We start from the raw sequence: 20,132 nt of genomic DNA on the forward strand, positions 1-20,132 counted from the left end.
ATTATTTCATTATTCCAGACTGAAAAACTGTAGTGGAACAAGGGACCTTCAAACACCCTACATAGAATACATATTATGACAATATGTGCATTTATTTAAAAAATTTTTTCCAGAGAAATAAACTTATCTTTTGAGTTCATTTTTTTCCATGAATTCTAAATTTTTTTTCAAAAAGAATTTATTTTTACTTTTTATCTGAAAAAACAGGGAAGGCAGACAGAGGGAAATTTACCCACTAGCTAACTCCCCAGTTACCTACAGGAGTCAGGGCTGTGTCAGGCCAAGCCTAGGAGCACACAACTCCCTCTAAACCCCTTTCATGGGCGTGAGCGACCCAGGCATTGAGCCTGCACCTGCTGCCTGTCAGGGAGCACATTAGTGTGAAGCTGACTTGGAGGCAGAACTGGGACTGAGCCACAATATTCTGACAAGGGATGCGGGTGTCCCAAGTGGCATTCTCTCTGCTGTGCCAAAAGCCTAACCTTCCATGAATTTTGTGAAATATCTTTTTATATCCAGGTACATAGATGAAAGATACAAACTATAGAGTACATTCAGGGAAAAGAGATGTACCTTAAAATATGAACGGAGAAATCAGGAGAGGTGAGATTATGAATAATTATTATTTTTTGACTGCATATGTGCTTTTTTACTCATATTCTAGGAACATATCTTCCATAAAATACACATATCTACATACAAAATATTAGTAGCTTTAAAAAGAGAAAGTATCACATGGCAGCAACTGTGCATTTTAATTATGAATTAAGGCTATATTAAGGGCTTTAAATTGAAATTTAAAAACATTATATCACCCTCAAGAAATAACAGAAAACTATAAATAAGTGTTCCTCTCCAAAATAAGGCGATTCTCCCAAAGCTCTGACTGCAACCTTGGAGTAGAGAAGAAACTTGGAGTAGAGAAGAAACTTGGAGTAGAGAAGAAACTTGGAGTAGACAGTATCAGAGCCTGATGCCAGCACATCATTTCTAGGACATGAGACGAAAGATCCATAACCCCATCCATCCATTATCTAATTATTTTTGAGTTAGTAGAGTATGTTTTTAAGAGATATTTATTGCAATGAGATAGAGACAGAAATAGAAACTCTTACCAAATGGCCTATTCTCAAACAATACCCTCAAAAGCCAGCCCAGGCCAGGAGCTGGGAACTTAATCAAGGTCTCCCACTTGGATGGCTGGAACCAAATGGGTTAGCATTAGCAGGAAAGCACAACAGGGTTTGGGGCCAGGAATCCAACTCTGGCATTGTATTGTGTGAGTGCATCATTACTGTTAGTTCCAGTGGGATCTAAAGATGCCAAACCTTCACTGTTTTTTGGACATGACATGGCCCTGTGCTTGATTCTGCCCAGAGTATCCTCAGGAAGGAGAAGGAAGGAGGAGCAAAAGCCACTTAAGGGCTTCAGGCATGTTGGACACTCAGAAGGAGCTGGTGGGGTCAGCAAATGCCATGTTTTGAGAAGGCCCTTGGCAGAGTCCAAGGGTTCTTTGTTTCATCTGAATCAACTTTAAGGTTGATTTCACAGAGATCATGATTCATTGCTCCTGTTCAATTGTTGACTGCAAAACCCTCTTCCAAGCACCATTTAGCAGGATGTAAGCGATGGTGTAATTTCCCTTCAATCATCTATTTCATGTATTAAGGTAATGCCCTCATGACTTAGAAGACGAGGCATGTCCAAGTTCAGCTTCTACAAGCAGGGACTTTATTTGTCTTGGTTCCTGAAATTGTTATAACAGTGATGAGGACACCATAATTTATGGAACTGAACAATATAGATTAGTATTTACAATATAACAGCCTTCTAATGCTAGATTTTCATGCAAAGGGGAGTATACCAGAGTCCCTCATCTAAGACTGTCTCTTCAACGGGTCTATATTTGAGTATTTAAAAAGACGTAAACTTTTGTAAGAAGTCCATGTCCTCTAGCAACATTGAATTTCCTGTCTGCACTGTAATCAATGAATCTCTAAAAATAAATGAACTGTTAACATTAGGTTTCTACTTTTAATTAGAAGTACAGGGTGTTTCTTATTTTAAGAAATTAACAGAAAAATTAGCCATGAAACTCTTAATTATATGTTAAAACACTGTATGTGCATGTTGCAATATTTTGACAGTAATTGGGAAAGTTGTTTTTTTCTAATCACTGTTGATTAGTTCACCTTCTTTCTCTGACCAAATCATTTCATAATTCATCATAAAATGTTACATGTGTTAGAAAAGTAGAGTACATGTGTATGTGTATACAGATATATAATCTCAATTTCAAATATGGTCAAATTGATCTCAGGTTGGGGTTACTGTTCTCTATTTATGCATATGTCTTTCAAGATAAATAAAATTCAGGTAGCCTGCATGAGGAGTTCCAACAACATATACTTAGTACAAAAGCATATTTCCTCATTTCAAAATGTTAAATGAATACAGGGACTCTAATTTATTCAGTTGTTAGCTGAACCACACTGTAGCCCAATCAGACCCCAGAAGACAGTAAAAAAGCGAAGTTCAATCAGGTTGACTTTAGCATTTCATTTGCAATTTTTCTGTCAATACCCGCTTACTAGAAGACTGGAGAATTCAGCTTTGTAATCCAAAAAAGCAATCCATCAACATATGACAATGTTAAGCTATAGGTTAATAAGAAAACGTTTAAGTGCCTCATATTAATAAAGTGAAAAATATTAAAATGACACCAGTGAAAACAGCTAGTCACTGTTACCTAGTTTGTTCCCTTCTCAGAGCAGTATCAATAAAATCAGCAACAACAAAAGTGCCTTTTAAAACAACATTTTCCTGGTCTTGCAAGCTTATGAGGTAAAGCCTAACCAAACTTAACCAACTTTTCTTTGATGTTCATTGTACGTAGATATAAACAAAAGCTGGTATCATCTTAATATACACAGTTGAGCATGTGCTGCAATATAAAAACACAGCCCATGTGGTATATTGCAAGTTATTCAAAAGCAAGCTTTCTGACAAAACTCAAATGCCACGGATCCCACAGATGAGACTTTTGTACATTTTTTTGTTTTGTGCGTACTCTCCCAGTATACATTTTTTTTTCCCTTCTAGAAATAACGGATTGATACACACACACACACACACACACACACACACACACACACACACACTTCTAAAATAAGTGACTCAGTATAGCAAATATACTTAAACTTGTCACACTTGTCATATTCTGTTGGAAAAGTGGCAAGAAACCAGAGAAGTTCATTGCCACTAAGAGGGGTGCTGTGCCTGCTTGCCACCTGCTTGTGTGTCCTGGATCTACTTTCTGGAACCAGTTCAATACCAGCATCCCACGTAGCCTGGTCTCCCAGCTCAAGTCACCCTTCCGGTATGCTCCCCAGAGAAAGCTGCTTATTTCTTAATGCCAGAAGGAGATGCCCTGTATACAACAGCTGCAGGATGAATAGTTCCCACGGAGCCCTTTCTGGTATGATGTCTGTTTACAGATGACAAACTTCAGAAGATCCTATAAGCTATGTAAATTGCAAAGGGGCAAACGCTGCTAAACAGCAAAGCCAGAAACGGAGCTGTGCCTCTTCTGCTTTAGCAAGTGTAACTTCAGTTTCCAGAGGCCCGTGTAATTATTTATGATCTCCTTTTCATGGAAAGGCGAAGCCTGAAATTACGTTGGAAATCTTTTTCAGTTTTCTGGAGGTGACTTCTATGTCCTTTTGTGAAAACAAACAAAGGTTTAGCAGCGTGCTTCACGAAAAGGATCTTCCCAGCTTGAAGTTTCACAGGCTCAGACCACCCGGAGAGTAGGGGGTGTCATCAAAACAGCCTGGCTTGTTTGCAAGCGGGTGCGACCAGGTGCACTTCCAGGTAAATGGCTCCTGGGAGGTGGGGAGAAAAGGGAGGAGGGCCAGGACAGACACACTCACTCCACCCCTCTGCCCACTCACTCCTGCTTTCCCCACCCTCCCCACCGCCTTACCTTGATCAAAACTGAGTATTCTGAGAAAGCGAACGTCCGGGGTTCGGCCTGCTGAAAAAAAAGCTCGCGTTCATTCAACTCTGGAGCCTTGGATCCTGCTATCCTCCCTACCCCAGGAGTGCCCTTCAGGGGTCCTCTTCCCCATCCACGTGTGTTCACCTGCTGCTCACACTGGGAGCTCCATCCACAGGTGTTGGGCTGCACTCCTTGCGAAGACTGTGCCGCCCGGGGTTGGGTCAGGAGTTCTGGCTACTTGGCGTCTCTGGGTGCCGGGCTTCACCGAGGATCCACCTGCAGGCAAGGTCCGTGGCCAGTGCAGGCGGAGCCCCGGGCGCGCGGCTCCTCCCTGAGCCTGGCGTAGGCTCTGTTCCCTGCCTCCCGTAGGTCCAAGGAGGAGCGGTTAATTATTAGTCCTTTTGGCCTCAGCAGGGAAGTGCAAGGAACCTGAGCCTCTCCTTGCGCCTCAGTGCATGTTGGGAGTGTTTACTTTCTTAGGAGCAGCTGCTGGGTGCGCTCCGCTGATGCTGGCCACAAACTTCTTGGCAGCGAACTGACACCTGCTGAAGGCTTGGACAACGCAGGGGCACCATACGCAACTCCATTCTTAGATCTGTGGGGAGCACAGATGAACAAATAGGACAGGGGCAATAACAGCAGCGCGGAAGGAATGCACGTGTTCCCATATCTTTCTGCTTCACCTTTGCTTGGAATTCTAAATCTGTCTGATTTTACGTCCTTGTTCTCTTCCCACTCTGTTTTACTGCCAGCACCTTTGCCCCCAGAGTGGAGTTTTTGCACCCCATGGTGAACCATCTCATCCTTCCGTCCCACCTCCTTGGAACTGTGATGCGGTGTTTTGGTGTACACCTCAAACATCTGTGTAGTTTGTAAGCTGCGTCACAGAAAGCGGTAGACATCAGTATTTTAATACAACCGTACTAAAATAAAAACAGTGAAATAATCCATCATTCGGTCTGCACCTACCTAACGGGATGAGGGCACTTTGCTTTCCCTTGATAGCTCTAATTCCACAGGGCTCCTGTATGACTTGGAGACTCTCAGCAGAGGCTATCAAGATAGAGTGTTTTTATTCTCCAGCCCTCATTGTGCTGGTCTCTCTCTCTCTCTCTCACACACACGCACACACTTTCCCAGAATCTCTGTAATTTTATCCTGTTCCTATGCAAACCAACCATTGACATTCTTTTTAAATAACAGGTTAATTTTTAAGCATAAGCATTAGACCCCCAAGCAGAAGTACAATATGACTTCCACAACAACAGTGGATTCCTGCTCTGTTTCTTGTTTTCATTTTAGACAGACAGAATGACTGACAGTAGCTCTGGATAGAAGCTATTTAAAGTAAGACTCCACATAATAGAGAGGCCAGGCCCTTTGCCTTTTAACCTGCGTTGTCTGGAGACCAGTATCTATCAGAGTTAACATTCCTTGGGCAGATGGGTTTATTGGATTATGATAAAAACTTCGCAGTCTTACGCAAGAATAGAGGTGGATGTTACCTGCGGCTACTTGTGAGTGTTGGTGTGGTGGCCTGTGCTGGTCTCGCCATCCTGGGTGTGCGGCTGATGGTGATGACTAACAGGACTTGCAATGTTATAGCTGCAGCGGCCGGAACATCCGCCTCAAATTCGCGCCCTACCCTCCTTTTCTGGACACTGACGGGATGGTTCGTTTATCACCAAGACCAAGGCTTCTTCCTTTGCATTTTTTACCTGTGGGCATCGCTGAAGCCTCCCACTGGCTTCCCTCAGTGCCAGTGTAGTTCTTATTCTATGATATAAAAAGTATTTCCTTGTGCATGTGCAATATGGAAAAATCTGAAAAAAAATTGAAGTTGAGAGGAAAAAAAAATCACCTAAAATCTTTCTCAAATATAATTATTATAAATGTGGTGCATGTGTTTCTACAATATGATTTAAAAAACATATTTATGCAAGGTGAACAAATATGTATTTCATATATATATAAATTTAGGAACTCTCCCTCCTGTGCACAGTTCTTCACTCCCTCCTTTGTTCCTTTCTGATTTTTTCTTTTCGTTTCTATAATGATCTATGTCAGTTTATTTTATAATCTACAAACTTAATCCTCAGTAAATGAAGAATTCAACAGATAGTCACAAGGGGAAAAATTGTTACTCAAGGAACAAAGGCTGTAGACAACAATTAAATCTTAAAATATAAATTTCGCTCCTATACATCACATATCCGTGTACTCCATGCCTTAGTTACCAGAAATAAAACTTCGCATATTCTTTGGCATAGCTTTTATTGACTCAGTTTCTGTACTGTACTTCTATATTTACTGTGATGTTCTTATACATTATTGTTTTATAACCTGCTTTTATCCCATGAAAATATTCCATGTGTCAATTTGTTTCTACAATATAATTTTAATTTTTTTTGCCAGTTACTTATTTTTATTTTATTTGAAATGAGAGACAGAGAGATTCTGGGTCACTTCCCAAATGGCCACACGGCAGCTGAGGTTGGCCCATCTAAAGCCAAGAACTCTGTTCTCATTTCTCCTGTGAATGGCAGGGACTCAAGTGCATGAGCCATCTACCAGGATGGATGCTATCAGGACGCTTGGGCTTGAACGAGGCACTCCGACATGGAGTGTGGACTGCCTGAGCTGCCGTGCCAAATGCCCGCTCTGCAATGTGACTTTAGACCACACCATACAAAGAAGCCGTTATTTATATAGTCAGTTTCCTGTGGTGTGAAAGTCACATTTCTATAAATAGAATATATATATAAGAATCATGTATACACCATGACTATGCCTTTATTTAAAGATTATTTTTGTTGAAAGGCAAATACACAGAAAGGAAGGCCTTCCTTCTGCTGATTTACTCCCCAAGAGGCTGCAATTGCTGGCGCTGAGCTGATCTGAGGCCAGGAGCTAGGCGCTTCACCCGGGTCTCCCATGCAGGTGCAGGAACCCAAGATCCTGAGCCATCCTGGACTGCTTTCCTAGGCCACAAGCAGGGTGTTGGATGGAAAGCAGGGCTGCTGGGATTAGAAGCGGTGCCCATATAGGATCCCGGTGCATGCAAGGCGAGGACTTTAGCCACTAGGCCGCTGTGCTGGCCTGGCTATGCCTTTTAGATAATTTTCAGAAAGTGGAACTTTCAGATGAAAGTAAGTGCATTTTAGTAATTCCTCTCCTAAATAAAACCTTGCCAGATTTATATTTCTTACTCGTCATCTTTTCCAAACTTTTACCAATCTGAAAGGTAAAAGTAAATTGGGTCAACTAAGAATAGCAGAAAAACTGCCCAGGTGTACACAGCTTGTCAACCCAACCTGGAGCTAGCATTAAATGTGTTGGGCAGTTTTTCATAACGCAAGCTGTTACATCTCTGTATCTTTCACACATACAGTATACCACACACTCACACATGCGCACAGGTGAGTGCATATGTCATATATATTTATATTCTATTTATTAGTTGGCACACAAGACTTTTCAAAAAAGATTTATTTTTATTGGAAAGGTGGACCAGATTTACAAAGATAAGGAGAGCCAGAAAGAAAGATCTTCCATGTGTAGGTTCATTCCCCAGGTGGCCGCAACAGAGCTGATCTGATCTGAAGCCAGGAGTCTGGGAGCTTCTTCCAGGTCTCCCACATAGGTGCAGGGTCTCAAGGCTTTGAGCCATCCTTTACTGCTTTTCCAGATCATAAGCAGGAAGCTGGAAGGGAAGTGGAGCAACTGGGATCTGAGCCGGTGACTATATGGGATCATGATGGTGGCAAGGTGAGGACTTTAGCCACTAGGTTATTGTGCCGGGGCCAGCATGTAAGACTTAGACATATTTATGTGTATGTATAATGTTTGAATATTGGAGTAACTACGTCTATGTCCTCTAACAGTTATCTGTAGTTAGAAAATTCAGAATCTTTTAACTTTTTCGCAACATGCAGTGCATTAGCATCATTAATAGTCACTCTATAATGTATTGGCTGTTCTCAACCTTTTCCCTTCATTCTTTGCCTCCTACTCCTACTTCTCACACACGATCTATGAGATCAACTTGTTTCGTGCAATATATTGTCTCCACCTTCATCCACATTGCTATGAATGATAGGATCTCATACTTTTAAAATTTTCTGAATAGATTCCACTACATATACGTATCACATTTTTGTTAATCCATGTATCAGCTGGTTAAAAGTTGGGTTGATTCCAGTTTTTGTGTAGCAATCAACACGGGGATGCAGATTCATGTTGACTCAGTTTCCTTTTCAGATATACTCAGTAGTGGGATTGTTGGATCAAATGGTAGATCTAGGTTATCTTTCTGAAGAATCTCTCTACTGTTTTCCAAACTAACTTGCATTTCTATCAACAGAGTATCCAAATTCCCCTTTATCCATATCCTTGGCAACACTTATCGTTTGTATAGCCGTTATGCCTGGCGTGAGAAGATGTCTCACTGTGACTTTGATTTTATTCCTCTGCTTCTCAGTGGTGATGGGCATTTCCCCCTATACATACTCGATATTTTTGTGTGTGTTCTCTTTTCTGAAAGTTTATTTAGAGCTGTTACACAGTTTTTAAAGTTGAAATTTTTCTGTGTATTGAATTTGTATTGGCTTTGTGCCTCGTGTGTGTGTATCGTGGATAAAAATGCATTATCAGATGTACAGTTGAACTATTGTCTGCTGCTCAGTGGGTCACCTCTTCACTCTGTTGATCGTATGCTTGGTTCTACAGAAGCGCTTTAGTGTCATGAGATGCCAGTTTTCTAATTGTTCTTTCATTTCCTGTGCTCTCAAGTTCTAATGTTAAAAAGCACCACTTAGTGCAATACTGTGAAGTATTTATTATATTTTCCTCTGTTAGCCTCATAGTCAAGGGCTTAACCAAGTTAAGGTTTACACCAAGATACTAATAATAGAAAAGTAAGAGAAATATCAGGGTCACGATCTGTCCCCACAACAATTCTGCAATTGCTCATAGAAACAGAACCATAATGAAAAAAACAGACGGATGTGGCTCTTAATTGGGGTTGGGTCACCTCCACAGACTACTGAATCATTTGTGAAAAGTACTGAAGAGTCTCCTGGCTCCTGGCTTCAGATCAGCTTAGCTCTGGCCTTTATGGTCACTTGTAGAGTAAATCAACGGACAGAAGATCTTCCTCTCTGATTTACCTCCTCTCTGTATATACAACATTCCAATGAAAATAATAAAATCTTTTTTTAAAGAACCAATCAGAAGCCAAGAGGAGCCAAAACAGGGTGCTGATTAGAGATAAAGATGATTTACCACCAAAATGTTTACAAAATTGCCATAATCTGATGAGAAGAAAGAGCAAGCGCATTGCTATGGTGAAAAAGGACCTTCTGGTAAAACTTCCCTGGATGTTTCTCTGCTGCAGCTTTGGCTAACGTTTTAAAAGACCCTCTCATTCTGAATAGGTGTTGGTGTCCTCCAGTCAATAAGCTGGAGCTCTTGAGCTTCCAAAAAAAATGTTGCCGCGACTTCCAACTCAGGAGAGTCATTGCTTTTCAGTCCTACTGGTAAGGACATTTTTACATCTCTTTTTCCAATTCTTGCAAAAACTGCTTCAGAATTTGAATCAACTTTTTTTAGAATTTCCTCTGAAATCTCTGCTGTTGCCTGCTTCTGAGCTGGATGCGATCCTTGAGCCGTCCAGGCCACTCCCTCTGCTGCGTTTAGTGCCTGGACCCTGGCGCTAACTAAGCAATTCAAGTCAACGTGCGCACACCTGTATATCAGCAGCTGAATGACACTCAGAGTCACTAATGTTCGGATTTATTCCTCCATGCATTCTCTAATGATAAAGGACCACAGTGTGGACGCTGCCTCTCATCCCACGCAGAGCATCTTGCTGCTTATAGCACATAATCGGTTCAGTAGTCACACCTGAAAGTAACAAAGTGCACAGAGGTGGGGTTTCTTAAATAGTTCCTACTCACAACTGAAGATTTAACTATTATTAGTTACTGATTATTATTTCTCTTGGGAGGACCCACATCTTACCTTTCACTGTCTCACCGTCTCTCATTATTAATGCTTAATGACTGACTAAATATGGGTCTTGTGTTCTTTTTTATATTAGTGCTTATTTATTTGTTTTAATACTCCCTTTCTTCCTCTACCACTGTTCCTATCAACTACCTTCTTTGTCCCCTTCTTCTTCTAATGTTTGTGGTTCATATATTCTAAGAACTTGAGTTTGCATAGCTTCAGAAAGCAGGACACAGTCAAGCTTGTGTTGGTTGCAACCACAACAAGAAGCTCCTGGAACACATCCTGTTTGCACTAAGGATCCTTCTTGGGCTAAATTCTTCTGCTGTCACATGCATCAGAGCATAGTGACAAAACCACATGAAACACTTGAATATATTTTCCGGGTAGTGTTTGTTTATTAGCATAAAATATCAATGTAAGATAAATATTAGTTCAAGTCACTCTCATCTAGGTTACACATTTTCTTGCTTTCTTTCTCCCTTCTTTCTTTTTCTTTCTTCTCTTTCTATTCCTCCTTTGCTTCCTCTCCTTGTCTCTTTCTTAATTTAATTGAAAGGCAGAGCCACTCTCTCCACACACATATGCACAGAAGGATACAGGGGAGGGGCGGAGTGGGGAGCCAGAAAGAGAGAGCTATGATTTGTTCTCTAAGTGGTTGCAGGGTCAGGCTAAAGCCAGGTGCTGGAAACTCCAGCTGGATCTCCCACGTGGGTGGCAGATACTCAAATATTTGAGCCATCAGGCAGGGCTTCCCAGGCACATTAGCGGGAACTGGCATTTCTATGTAGAATGCAGGTGTTCCAAGGAGAAGCTTTATCTGTCTTTCTACGATGTTAGCCCCTTTGTATTTCCCCCTCCCCCAATTTCTGCAGTCAGCCTTTTGTAATATTCTTGCATCGTTATTACTTCTTGTCCAATAATGCCATGAACCTAGAGGAATGGTTCTTGCATCTCTTATGCTCTATAATCTACTTTTTTCTGTTTAAACAATTTAATTGAGGCGTATATGGAAACATAATAACACGGCCTATTTTAAATGCACACTTTTGAGTTTCAGAAAGTAACCAGTCAGTAACCACCACTGCAGTAAAACACAGAGGACATTTCCATCACGTCAAGATTTGTCATTATGCCTCTTGGTTGTCACGCTCACCCTTGGCCACAAGCATCTGGGTCCCTGGCTTTTACCATCATATATTATTTCTCTTCTTTGAAACTGCATTTCATGATAAGCAGTGTTCTGATTTAGTTTGTCTTTCCTTGGGGTGTCTCTGAAATTTCACGTGAGGTTTTTTTCTCTTATTTAGCCATTGCCTATTGAGTTTTTTTTCCTATTGTATGTCAGTATTTCCCACAGATACTCTATCCTCTTGTATTTGCAGATGATGATATTAAAAGGGAGAAATTTTCATAGCTGAGCTGCATGGATGCCTTTTTAATTTTTTAGTTCTTTATTTTTTATGATACAGTTCCTTAGGCTCAGGGATTTCCTCTCCTACCCATTCTCACCCCCACATTTTCTCCTGTTGTAACAATAGGATCCTCTTTGAACAATGGTTCCAAGCCCATCGTTTTTCTCTTTAAGCTATTCTGACTTTGTAGGTGTAAAATCCAGCGCTGTGTTGTCCAGGTAGACTGAAGCGTTTTATTGGGAATCTATCCTTTATTCAGAAGAGATGCATATTGTGCTGTGTCTCCACTTCATAGTATACTTACCCCTGGGTGACATTTACATGACTTGTTAATACAAATGATCCAATTAAAGCGAAGGAACAACTTCAACGTGTTTCTTCCATTTCTTCCTTTGGCAGTGGCTTTTTAAAAATTTAACTCTAAGGTATAAATATAATCGATGTTTAGATAGAGGAACTTTGTAAAGCATTTCCTCTTTTATTTTCTCCTAGCAGTTTTTGAAATCCTATTTAAGACTGTGATGCAATCTAATTGTTGTATCTAAACGTGTGATAGATGGGTACAAGTTCATTTCTGTTTGCAGATGCATACCCAATTTTTAATTTATTGAGAAAATTATTTTTTTGCAATTTAATTTTTCTTGGACTTTTGTGGAAAAGTCATTATTCATAGATATGTGAGTCCTTAGTTTATGCCGTTTATATTTTTGAGATCCCTCTGTCTTCCTGGGTTTGCAACCATTTTAGACAGTGGTTGGTGAGCAATAGGCAGCCACCAAGCTTGCTCCATGGACGTCAGAGCATTAGGCAGGACACAGGCATTACTTGAAAATGACACTAATGAACATAATTATATACTGCGTTCTCTGTCTAACCAGTGATGGAGAAAAGCATTGCAAAGAGGATGAACAGCACACACGAAAGATCTGCGGCCGGAAAGAGCAGCGCATGCGCAAACACAGACCAAGAGTCGCTAGGGTAATGACAGCGCGAGGGCATGGAGGCGCTTACGTTTTCTTGTTGGTGATTTGGCGATGATACCAGAAAGAGTTATTTATGACTGCTTCCGTCCACCAACAGTGGCTGCTCATTAAACTGGAGGAGAGGCAAATGATTATTATTATATAACTGATGCAGAAGCGAAGACAGTGTTTTTGAATGGCACTTCTCTTTAACATTGATGTGCACCCCACCTTCCAGATTGACCACTGGCAGGCAAAGGTGCTGCCGCCCCTGTGATGCCCAACAGAGGTGGAGTTTGGGCAGGGGCATGGGTTGGGGCACCGTGCTTTGATCTTGGACTACTTAGACGCCCAACAGTGAGTATGTTGAAAAGTGCAGTCACAAGGGGGGAGGGAAGTCAAGGAAACTCAGTGATCTCACCCTTCTCCAGACATGCCTTGGAATGTGACATTCCGTTTCCCTAATCTGCCGTTTTCTATCCTCCAGGCTATGGTTCCAGCCTCCCAACAGGTTTCTGCAAGCCAAGGTGGAACAAGGAAGCTACTATAGAAAACCCTTTGCCAGCAGTGTCGGTGGAATTGAGGCCACCATACCTGTTCGGTGACTTTTAAGAGGCCTCCAGGGAGGAGGCCCAGCAACTGGACAGTAGCCCTCACAGTCTCAGTCTAAATCCTGACACCTCTCCCAACTTCTCTGTGTGTTAGCTTTCCAGTCTGAGGGACAGAGAAAATGATGAACACTGCAATCCTGCTTGATAAAACCTCTGTGAGAGCAAACACATAAGCACAGTGACTGTGCAAAGCCTTTAGAAAGCTGCTGGCACAGAGTGAGCATGCATAAGCATTAGCTAGTCTTAGGAAGCCTGAAGTCATTTGTCAACTTTGCCCCTCCCTCCTTTCAACATAAATAGCTGCACACTCCTATGTAATTAAGTATAGGTGTGCTTACTTAAATACAAATAAATGTTTATACACATTTTTATTTTATTTTTTATGAGTTTCACAACAGGATGTATATAAATTTCTTAGGATACTATATAAAAGGGACTGGACCTAGTGTGATGGCTCAGTGGCTAAACCCTCGCTTCGCGAGTACTGGGATCCAACATGGGAACTGGTTCTAATCCTGGCAGCTCCACTTCCCATCTAGCTCCCTGCTTTTGGCCTGGGAAAGCAGTCGAGCATATCCCAAAGCCTTGGGACTGTGTACACGTGTGGGATACCCAGAAGAAGCTTCTGGCCTTGGATGGGCTCCCTTGGGGATAAAACACGTGGATGAAAGATCTTTCTGTCTCTCTTCCTTTTTCAATAAAAATAAACTAAGTAAATGAAAAGGGGATTTGACCTTTAAAAACAATCTATTATCTCAAAACCTATAAAAAAAGAAAGGAAGAGAACATCACTATGTTCTTGAACTTGTATTTGCAAACCGTATTGAATCTGCTAAAAAGCTAATTGAAAATTGTAATGCAAGGTACATAAATGCCCCAAATGAAAACAACTAACTCTGTCTTTACAGCCTTGATGGCATCAATCTAGGAGAGTTTTTAGACTTCGCTTTTTCCATTCAATATAAATAAAAGATAAAGAGCACATTTAGAAACAATAGTGAGTTTTAAATATTGTAGTTAGCAAGAGCAACAGACCAAAGGAAGGACATTATTTTGCTTGTTGGAGTTTCTAAGGCTTGCTGCTGTTTCCTATTAGTCAGTGAATGAGGTGGGCACGAATAGGGGAGGATTGATTTGGGGGCAACTTTCCTTTCTTGATTTCTTGTGTGAACACCAGTCCATGCCATCCCATGCCCCTGGAGCACCTGCCAGCAGAAGTGAGGCTGGATAAAAGATGATGGAGGAGCCAGGGAAGAGCTGGAGAGCCGCTGCCTTCCCGGTGCCACACAGGTTAGTTCTGCCTGGCGGGGGAAGGAGTTCCCTTCAGTAACAACTCAGGGTTTGTGTCCAGGCTTCAGCTTCTGAGTGATGCTTCCCGTGGTGCGTGGAAGACCACAAGACTCCTCCTCCAAACTGCATCAGCCGTCGTCCTAAGTTGTAGGTTGACTCTCCCCCCCCATTTTAATTTTTAATTTTCTTTTTAAAAAGTTGTTATTATTTTTCATGATACGGTTCCACAGACAGAGGGTTCCCCCCCCCACACACTATTTCCCCCTGTATTATTATAGTAGTATTGTCCATCAGCAACAGACACGAGTCCAACATTTAGTGTCTCATGGCTTTGTAGGTATAGACAATGGTAGACATTCTAGCATTACAGCATCAAGGTTTATTTCCGGACCTCCACTGGGGTAGGGTTCTGGTAGGTCTTCACTGTGAACGAACTTACAGCCAGAAGGGCTCCTTGTTTCCTGTCAGTCTCTCACCAAGTGGGCCTGCTTCCTTTGCCATCCTTTATAAAATTAGGGAACTTGAGGTTACAGGATCTTTTGACGTTGAAGCTGTAGCTCCAGAACACACACCACCAGCGTTTCCTTCCTACATGTTATTACTCAAGACCTTTGCATTGCAAACATCTTTGCTGGGAGTTGCCATGATCCTATCTTTTCTCTCCGTTCTTCTTAACATAGGAATCACTGTAAAAGGGCACATGCAATCTCCCTAGGAGGTGAAATGTAGCTATCCTTGTATTTAATGGTAACTCCCATGTTTCACTGACATCTGCTCTGTTAACTACAGGGCATCAGAATTTACTCCACTCCAAGAGACAAATGCCTTCTAGATTTTGCTGGAAATTTCTATCCATAGCCTTCTCCTGCTCTCACCTACAACCACAGGAGGTCCCCCTGCACTGCTATGTTGCTGGGTATCCTGATGCAATAGCTGATGCCCAATCCTGAGCCTGAAGTTTCATCCCAGGGCTTTCAGAAGCTCTGAGGCCAAAGGGATGCAGACATCCTTGAGAAGGCTTTGCTCTTATTGGTCGTTCTGTCCTGTCCATGTGCCAGGCCACGGGGAGTCTTTCCCTGGAAAGAAAGGCCTTCCAGCTGCCACCAGAAGCCCTTGTCTGCGATTACTTTCTCAGTCAGAAATCCAGGGAGTGAAGCTGGGACTTCTGGTTCGCCAACTGGCAGCTTAGGAGCTTGCAACTTGTTACTCTGGCCTAACAAGGAAAAATTTGAACAAGCTGAAGTGCCAACAACTCTTTTTCTTAGATTCATGAAACAGCGTGGTCCCAGGGCAATCTGCTGTCTCTAAAATTTGAGAAATCACAAGCAAAGCACAGCTGGAAGCCACTGTGGGATCCGATGCCAAGGGAGGGAAACGTGTAGGTGATTGACAGCGGCTGAAAGCTCAGCGTGCATACGGATGAGGCAGATACTCCAAAGGGCTCAGAGCTGCCCAGGAGCTCCTAGCTTCTCCCTCACGGTGAACACTGCAGGAAGAATGCTCCCTGCCCCCACCTGCCAGCAGGGGAGGACAAAAATGGTGGTTTTGAAATACACCAAAGCATTTTGTTCTGTTTTCTTAAAGCTTCTCCAGTCCTTGTCTAGTTTTTCTTTCCTCTGCAAATTCATGTATTTATTTGAAAGTGAGACTGGCAAGAAGAGAGACAAGAGACAGAGAAAGATGTCCTGACCTCTGGTTCACTCCCCCAATGGGTGAAACAGCGTGGGCAGGACCAGGCTGAAGCAGCAGCCTGTGGTCCCAGTCTCTCTGTAGGTGAATACTGCCTCCGAGGGTGTACACCGAGAGACAGCTGGCATGGAAAGGGAAGCTGGGAATCAAAAAGGCACTCTGATTTGCACTGCAGGTGTCCCAACTGGCGTCTTTGCCAAGGCAGAAATGTCTGCCCACTTGTGTTTTTGCTATTTTAATTGTGTGTATTTATGGGAAACCCTGTGACAATGTATCACACATATTCAGAGTGTGTACAAATCAACTTCGTTAACGTTTCTCCTATTGGAGTATCTAGGGCCATCTTTAAAGTGAGCAATTATGGCACTTTTTCATAGGATAAAATCTTACATCCCGGTAAATGTGTAGGATGTGCACTAATCAAGCATGACAACCAAGGCTCCCCTGTCTGTTATTAATTGTGTGACTTGAGCCCTCACTATCTTCTCCTGTACTTCCTAGGAAAACATCCAATAGGTTATTATTAACTGCAGTCACGCCACAGTGCTGTGGACCACTGGGAACTTTGTTCTGTCATCTGACTCTTATCAACTGCTGCCTCCTCAGCCTGCCCAAGCTCTAATAACCACCCTTCTATTTTCACCTTGCCCTTTTTTAGCTTCCGCACGAGGGAGAACACGAAGCTCTTATCTTTTCGTGTCTCTTGTACTTCACCTAACATAATGATCTCCAGGTCCATCCACTTGGCTACAAATGACACAATTTCTTTTTATAGCAGAACTATATTTCATTGTGTATTTAAAAGCCACATCTTCCTTCTTCTTTCATCTTTTGGTGGGCATCTTGCTTTATTCCATGTCTTGGGGACTGTGAACAGTGCTGTGCAACACGATGCAGCAGGTATCTCTTTGATAGAGTGATTTTCTTCCTTTTGGATACATGCCCAGTCGTGAGATTGCTACTAGACTGGTAGGGACTTTCCATGGTTATTGCACTAATTTGTATTTCCTCTTTCTCCTTGCTTTTATCAGCATTTGTTGGTTTTTGTCTTTTTGATAATAGCCATTCTAGCTGGGGTGAGGTGAGACTTCCTTGTGATTTGCATTTCTCTTATAGCTAACAATATCATGTATGTTTCATGCACTTATTGTTGGTCAATTTTATTTTTTTGGGGAAATATCTTCATATCTTTAGCTCAATTTTTAGCTGAATTATTTATGGAGGTTTGTTGTTGTTGAATGTTTCTAGTTCTTTTCATATTCTAGATATTAATCCTTGGTTAGATGAATGTCTTGCAAATACTGCTTGCTACGCTTTTTGTTGTCTCTTCACTCTGTTTTTTCTTAAGAATTTATTATTTTTTTGAAAGATGGGATTACAGAGATAAAGAGAGAGAAAGAGAGTAGACAGGAGGTCTTGCATCTGCTTGTTTTTTACCCAAATGAGCAGGTTCATTACTCAAATGGGCCAAGGTTAAGTGAGCAGCCAGGAGCATCGTCCATCTTCAATGTGGGTATGAGGGTCCAAGCATGTAGGCCATCTCCTGCTGCTTTACCAGGGACATTAGCAGGAGGCTGGATCACAAGGGGAGAAGCCAGGACTCCAACGGAGCCCATATGGGAATGCTGACCCTGCAGGTGGTGGCATAACACCGACCCTTCTCCACTATGTTAATTATCTCTGCTGCCATGAAAATGTTTTTGGTTTAATATAATCTCATCTGTGTAATTTTGCTTTTGTTAGTTATGTTGTTGAATCTGATGCCTATACCAATGTCTTGAAGTGTGTTTTCTGTATTTTCTCCCAGCAGTGTTGTGTTCCAGGTCTTACATTTAAGTCTTCGTTTTGACTTTATTTTTGTGTACAGTGAGAAGTAAGAATCTAATTTCATTTTTCAACATGTGTATATCCAGTTTTGTCAGTGTCATTTATTGGGGAGACCATCCTTTCTGGTCACCTTTGTTATACAACAATTGACTGCAAACATAAGGATTAATTTCTGATACTCTGTTCTGTCCGTATATCTATGTGTCAGTTTTTATGCCAGTATCATCCTGCTTTAATTACTAAGGCTCTGTGGCATGCTTGGAAATCAGGTACTGTGATGCCTCCAAGCTATATTTATTTTCTTTGCTTAGGATTGCTTTGACTCTTCAGGATCTTTGGTGATTGCATTTAGATTCAGGGATTTTTCCCCTGTATTTTTGTGACTGTCATTGGTATTTTGATAGGGATAGTGATATTTTCTACCCTCTCGCATGCTTGCATGCCTCATCTCCACTTCTTTATCTTTTCTCTATTTTTTAAAAGCATTTTTACAATGGTTTGTTTTCTGTTTACAATCATAAGATTAATTCCATTAGATGAAGAATTCAATGAATAGAAAACAGATAAAAAGGGTCCAGTGTTCCTCAAGAGCGTAGACAAAGGCTGTGAATAATCAAATCATAATGTCGATGTCAGTCACATAAATCGCATTTTTTCATAGTCGTGTGTCACAGGTCAGAAGGCATATGAGATTTGTCTTTTTGGAACTGGTGTATTTCACTACCCACAGTGAAATGTACAATTTTTATATTTTACACTGAATAGGCTTTTGCAAGTGCATATCCAAAGTAGCCCAACTCCTTATTTAGAAATAAAAGTTACAAGCTGGAGTTGTCTCACAACTGCGCCACTCAGGTCTTTTAGTTAGCCCTTCCACAGAAACTACTGCCACCACATAGACCATTTTTGCCTGTTCTTGTACTTCATATACACTGAGTCTTATAGTGGCTTTTCTTTTGTGTCCAACTGCCTGTACTCATTACTATCTCTGTGAGCTTCTTTCATGTGGCTACTACTGTCGTTGCTATGTTCCCCTGTATTACTGAGTGACATTTCATTGTATGTGTTATGGTTCATGGATCCATTTCCTATTGCTAAACACTTGAGCTTTTCCCCATTTGTGTTAATTTTGAATGAAGCATCTTTGAACAACCTTATTAAAGTTATATCCTTTTCTGCTCTCCTTCATCTCAACTATTGTCTCTCTACAGGTGGATTCTAAAGTTGTTATCTCCAAGCAGAACCAACCTTGAACTTCAGACTCTTAATTGTCAATCTGTCCACTTGGGCAGACCCCTGCCTAGAAGTTACCTCAGGTGCCAATTTTTCTATATCAATCAATGTTAATCCTCAGTGTCTTTCTTCCATACTAATTTGGTCAGTGAATAAATCCTGTCTTGTATTCAAAATACAATCAGGATTCTGCAGTTAACATCCAACCAACCATCAGGTCAGAGGCAAGGCTGTCTCACTCATGGGTTTTGGGCAAGCTTTGGAACTGTGGTCTTCTTCCACACAGCCTACTCTTGAGACTGCAGGCCATGTGGTCCTCTTATAACAAAAGTGTGATCACTTTATTCATACTGCTTTGAAAAGCTCAAATGGTTCCATGCTTCATTGACATCAAAAGTTTGAACTGTGACCTTCAAGGCTGTTCCATCTGGTTTGTCGCTCTGAACCTGGCCATCTTCTAGCAGTTTCCCTGTCACTCAACTGCTTCTAACTATTTTGGCCTCCTTGCACTCATCAGGGTGTCTGCATTGGCTTTCCACCCACCAACATGCACATCGCTCTGATGTCCATGTGGCTTCTTGCAGTTTATGCTGAATTGCCACCTTTCTGAAGATTCCTTTCCTGGCCACTGTGACTTAACATCAGAGCCCATCTCACCCCAGGATAGGCTGTGTCCCTATCCTATCTTGCTTTCTCCATAGAATTTGTTGACCTTTTGGCATTTTATTTCCTATTGTCTATTTATTTTTGCTAGGACATAAATTCTAAGAAGATAGGAAATTTTGTCTCTTTAAGATCAGGCCTAAGACACAATGGGTACAAATATTTGTTGATTAATTGATGTAATGATTAGGTGGTAATGATTATATTTGCTTGAGTTTGTGTTATTAGGTAAAGTGCATAGTGGTTAATTTTATTTTAATGAATGATCATATGGTTGGACTCTTTACGAAGGGAGTTCCGGGGTCAATGACATGGCATAGTAGATTAAACCTCTAGCATGCTTACAGTTTCAGCACCTGCTGCTCCACTTCTGATCCAGCCCACTGCTAACGTGCTTGGGACAGCAGTAGGAGAAAACCCAAGTCCTTAGACA

General features: G+C 41.6%; 1 protein-coding gene across 1 annotated transcript in view; it reads right to left on the reverse strand.

Annotated features, from left to right (window-relative positions):
- RASSF6 (Ras association domain family member 6) overlaps positions 1-4,238 on the reverse strand; it is a 50,128-nt gene extending 45,890 nt beyond the window's left edge. Inside the window, exons 1-2 of the mRNA XM_040966794.1 lie at positions 4,145-4,238; positions 3,986-4,036 (exon numbers count right to left, since the gene is read on the reverse strand). The gene's annotated coding sequence lies outside the window, so the exon portion shown is untranslated. The remainder of the gene's footprint in view (positions 1-3,985; positions 4,037-4,144) is intronic.
- Between the last annotated feature and the right edge of the window lie 15,894 nt (positions 4,239-20,132).

Source organism: Ochotona curzoniae, unplaced genomic scaffold, assembly GCF_017591425.1.
Source record: "Ochotona curzoniae isolate NIBS_2020 unplaced genomic scaffold, NIBS_Ocur_1.0 scaffold_4506, whole genome shotgun sequence".
NCBI classification, from domain to species: Eukaryota; Metazoa; Chordata; class Mammalia; order Lagomorpha; family Ochotonidae; genus Ochotona; species Ochotona curzoniae.